We start from the raw sequence: 4,332 nt of genomic DNA on the forward strand, positions 1-4,332 counted from the left end.
TGCGGTACAGAAGCCTCTTGTATAATCATGGCTGTTGTGGCCCCTATAGAGAGAGATATAGATATTCAACTTTTCTGTGCATTTTCCTCTATTTCATATGGGGGGGGGTGAAGACCCCCATATTTGGTATCACCATATCCGTAATGGCCTGTACAATACACTGAATACACTATCAAACACAGAAAAACTGGAGAAAGACAAACCTCTAATAAATGGAGGCAAAATACTAAGTGATCAAAAGTATGGACCCAAAATGGGGCAAAAAGCTCGTCACGTAGAAAGCAAGGCCTCACATACCTCTGACCGGGAAAGATGCAGAAGTTATGGGATGCTGAATGCGGGGATGGGAAAAGAACTTCCAAAACCAAGTGTTGTGTTTGATATGGAGATAATCTGCCCCCCGCAGGACACAATGTATCCGGGCATTAATGCTGGAATACATCACAGGCGTTGAGAGATGGGAAAATAAGAACTACACTTCACCAGGCCTCATATGGCCATGTCCTCAAGGGGCTTCCAAGAAATACATTGACCCCTGGGGAAGGGGGGGACAAACACAGGGCAGTCAGAATATGACAGTCATGGGACCAGCCCTCCGGAACAGGACCAATGCTCTCTACAGGTGCCAGGAGCAGAAGAATGATGATGTCATCATCCGGCTCCACTACATACACCGCGTCGGCCGACACTCCACCCCTCCCACAACAGGCGTCCGGCAGTGTGAAGGGACCACACAGGCGCCAGGAGCAGGATGATGATGTCATCATCCAACTCCGCGCCGGCCGACCCTCCACCCCTCCCACAACAGTTGTCTGGTAGTGTGAGGAGACCACACGGGTGCCAGGAGCAGAAGAATGATGATGTCATCAACCAGCTCCGCGCTGTACACTGCATTGGCCAACCCTCCACCCCCTCCCACAACAGGCAGTGCGACAAGGGAGTAACGCACTCCATGCACAGTCTTTATATGGTGGGGGCCTCTGAGTTCCCTCACCGCAGGGGCCGGTTTGCAATTGTGACACCTGACGGTACACCTATGCTTTTCCTAAAGGCACACAATCTGCTGGTCAGTACGATTAAGGGCGCCCACCCACTGGCGATTTTTTTCCCTGCGAAATTCGCAGCATTTTGTTCTCTGCAGGGGTCTACGGGACTTGTAATGTTAAAATTGCGATCGCGCAAAATCGCGATAAATTGCGATTTTGCGCGATCGCGATTTTAACATTACAAGTCCCATAGACCACTGCAGAGAAAAAAATGCTGCGAATTTCGCAGGGGGGAAAAAAAATAAAAAAATAAAAATCGCCAGTGCGTCGGCGCCCTAAGGGTTAATACATTTGTGGCATTTATGCGCATCGTTTACTTAGACTAGTAACGTCCCCGCGCTCTCGTGGAAGGTTGTACATACACTGGAACTATAAGATTTGGGCTCTCCCATTCCCCGACCATAGATGCAAAAACTTCAAACGAGACACCCAATGAGTATTCCGGAAATTTCTCCCCCCACCCCCGAAACAAATACCAATCATCATCTTCCGCCAGGAGCTGTCATGTCCACAGCCCCCAGGGCTTTAATCCTCAGAGTGAGCATGTTTTTACGGCCCTAGGGATCAAAAACACTATAGGGCGGTCAATAAGGGGTTAAGGAGCAAACAGACTTTGTCTCTAAGGCCTCTCTATTTTAGTTTGTTTCAGCCCTTTTTAACGCCCCTCATCACCTATTGTAATGATGGAGTGCGTTACACAACGCTGTTGAGCACGTTTGAAAATGGCGTTCGAAAACACTTTAAAATGCAGCATTTTACCAGACGCCTGTGTGAAAGCAGCCTTAGGGCTCATGTCCACGGGCGTATACGTAACACACTGTGGGTCTCCTGCGGTGTTTTACAAATTGCAACCAATACTCTCTGCCGGCAGATAGACGGCAGAGGCCGCGTATGTGGTAAGTATAGCACTGTGCATGCCCACTAATTTCACATCACGGACATGCGCAGTTTGATTTTTTTTTTTTAATTCCCGCTCTGTTCAGAGCAGGAGAGTGTATCGAAACACTGCCCTCTTGCAATTTGGAATTTCTGCGGTTTTGTTTTTACCACTTCTTTTCCCGCCCGTTATTTGTGCGCTCGGGAAAAGATAATACCTGCCCTATCATGTAGTGACAGTACCTGCAGGGAAGATCGGGCGGCGCCGTAGCAATTTCCAAACTTCCGCGCACTGGCACGGAGTGTAAACTGCTGGTGAAGGGGACAGGATTCCATTTGTTCTGGGGCAGTTGCACCTATGAAAGTCACAGAAAATAGAAATGATTGATTTCAATGGGTTTGTTCACAGGCGCGTATTTTCCATGTGCATTTCGATCTCACAAAAAAATACGCAGCATACTATATTTTCTCGTACATTCTCATAGGGAAAGAACGCATATTATACTAATTGTCTATTTCACTAGCTGAGATAATCGTTGCGTGTTATTTCTTTGTCTGTGCAAATATGCGTAAGCTCATCGGAATCCAGCCTAAATGTAAACATATATCTTTATAAGGCCATTTTCACACTGTTTTTCCTCTTACTACGGTTCCATGCGTTTTTGGCGCTGCACTCCCATGTGTATCCAACATGTCGGGGCTTCCTCTATATCAGTGATGGCGAACCTTTTAGAGACTGGGTACCCAAACTGCAACACAAAACCCACTTATTTATCGCAAAGCGCCAACGTGTCAGGGGCGGGGCTGATCAGGACGTATGATTTTACCCCCGTCGTTCTAAAAAGGACAGGGCCTCTTTAACCCTCTGCAATCCAATTTTGGATTTGGGTTGCCATGGGGCTTTTCTTTTTCTGCCTTATACTATGGCACCTTCTGCTGGCTAAAGTTAGGGCTCATTCCCACGGAGGGATTTATGCTGCGTAAATCTGCTGCGTTGCCCGCAGCTATTAGGTTCTATTGAACCCAATAGCTCAATGCTCACGGTGCGGAATTCCACCGTGAAATCACCTGACCTCACCCGCGGTATGCTTTATTTGCCGCGGGTGTATGCGCGGCCGGCCTCCATTCTAGTCAATGGAAGCAGTGCGTCACGCTATCTTCCGCTGTAGCACAGCGGAAGATAGAGTAAAAACCGCTTCCCCGCCCACCGCCAGCCACGTCATATGACCCAGTAGATTTTGGTAGGCCGCTGTCTCCCCCTTGTGTGCTGCATTAAAAATGCACTCTGCTAAAAATAAAAAGGGTCCAGTTCTGTGGCTTCTCGGAGGAGATAGGGGATCCCCCACCTCCAGTCCACGAGCTGCAGCGGAGACTGACTAACATGGCTGCCAAGTCCGGTATTTATACTTCTAAATTGATGACCTCACAATGCAGTGACATCAGCCTGCCAGACACCTGGCTCATTTGCATACAGTGTGTATGTATGTATGTATGTATGAATGAATGAGTATGACTGAATGAATCTATCTATTTATTAATTATGTAGATTATAGATATAGATTATATCTGAATTATAGATCTTGTGCATATAGATTAAAGATAGATTTTAGATGATATATATATATATATATTTATATATCTACATACATACACAAACACATAAAGCTGTATTATGTATATATGTAGATTCTATAATGTATGTTGATTATATAATAGATCTATTGATTGATAGATAGATAATCCATAGATCTATTATATAATTAATATAGATGATAAAATCTACACAGATATAAATAATCTAAAATCTATCATCTGGATATAATGTATGTCTATAATCTACTCACTCTATCTATCTATCTATCTATCGCTATACAAATAGCAAGATTTATTTCTCTATATAATCTATAGTTATGGATGGATGGATGAATTTATTTATGTATGGCGGGAAAAAAAAAAGGCCTGCTGTACATTTTAACTTCTTCAGATGACCATGCTGATCTATAGTTATTCTTACTAGGGTCTACTAATGCCAGCCCAGGGGAAGCCAATAAAGCCCTATGGGCTCGAAGCCAATTTTCCTTTTTTTGGGAAAAAGTTTCCGTCCGTCCCCACTCGAAATGCGTCCACCAAAAGAGATCTCTCAAAACGACCGACGGACGCACCTTCAGAGGCAAACTAGTGCTTGCTTCTAGTGTCATCGTCTGCTTAACCATCCTGCGTAGGGAGGTGACGAGTCCTGCAGGCTCTGCAAGCCTAGGATGCGTGAGCACGGTGCAAGAGGAAGGACTGAGGAGGATGTGAGGGGGAGGGGGGAGGGCGCGGTTGATAAAGCGTTGGGTGGGGCTATGCAAAGGTCTTCCAGCTCCCTCAGAGCATTGTGGGTGCGCCCGGAGTGCTGCCTGAGCGTGTT

This window comes from Eleutherodactylus coqui, unplaced genomic scaffold (assembly GCF_035609145.1).
Source record: "Eleutherodactylus coqui strain aEleCoq1 unplaced genomic scaffold, aEleCoq1.hap1 HAP1_SCAFFOLD_196, whole genome shotgun sequence".
In the NCBI taxonomy this organism is placed as follows: Eukaryota; Metazoa; Chordata; class Amphibia; order Anura; family Eleutherodactylidae; genus Eleutherodactylus; species Eleutherodactylus coqui.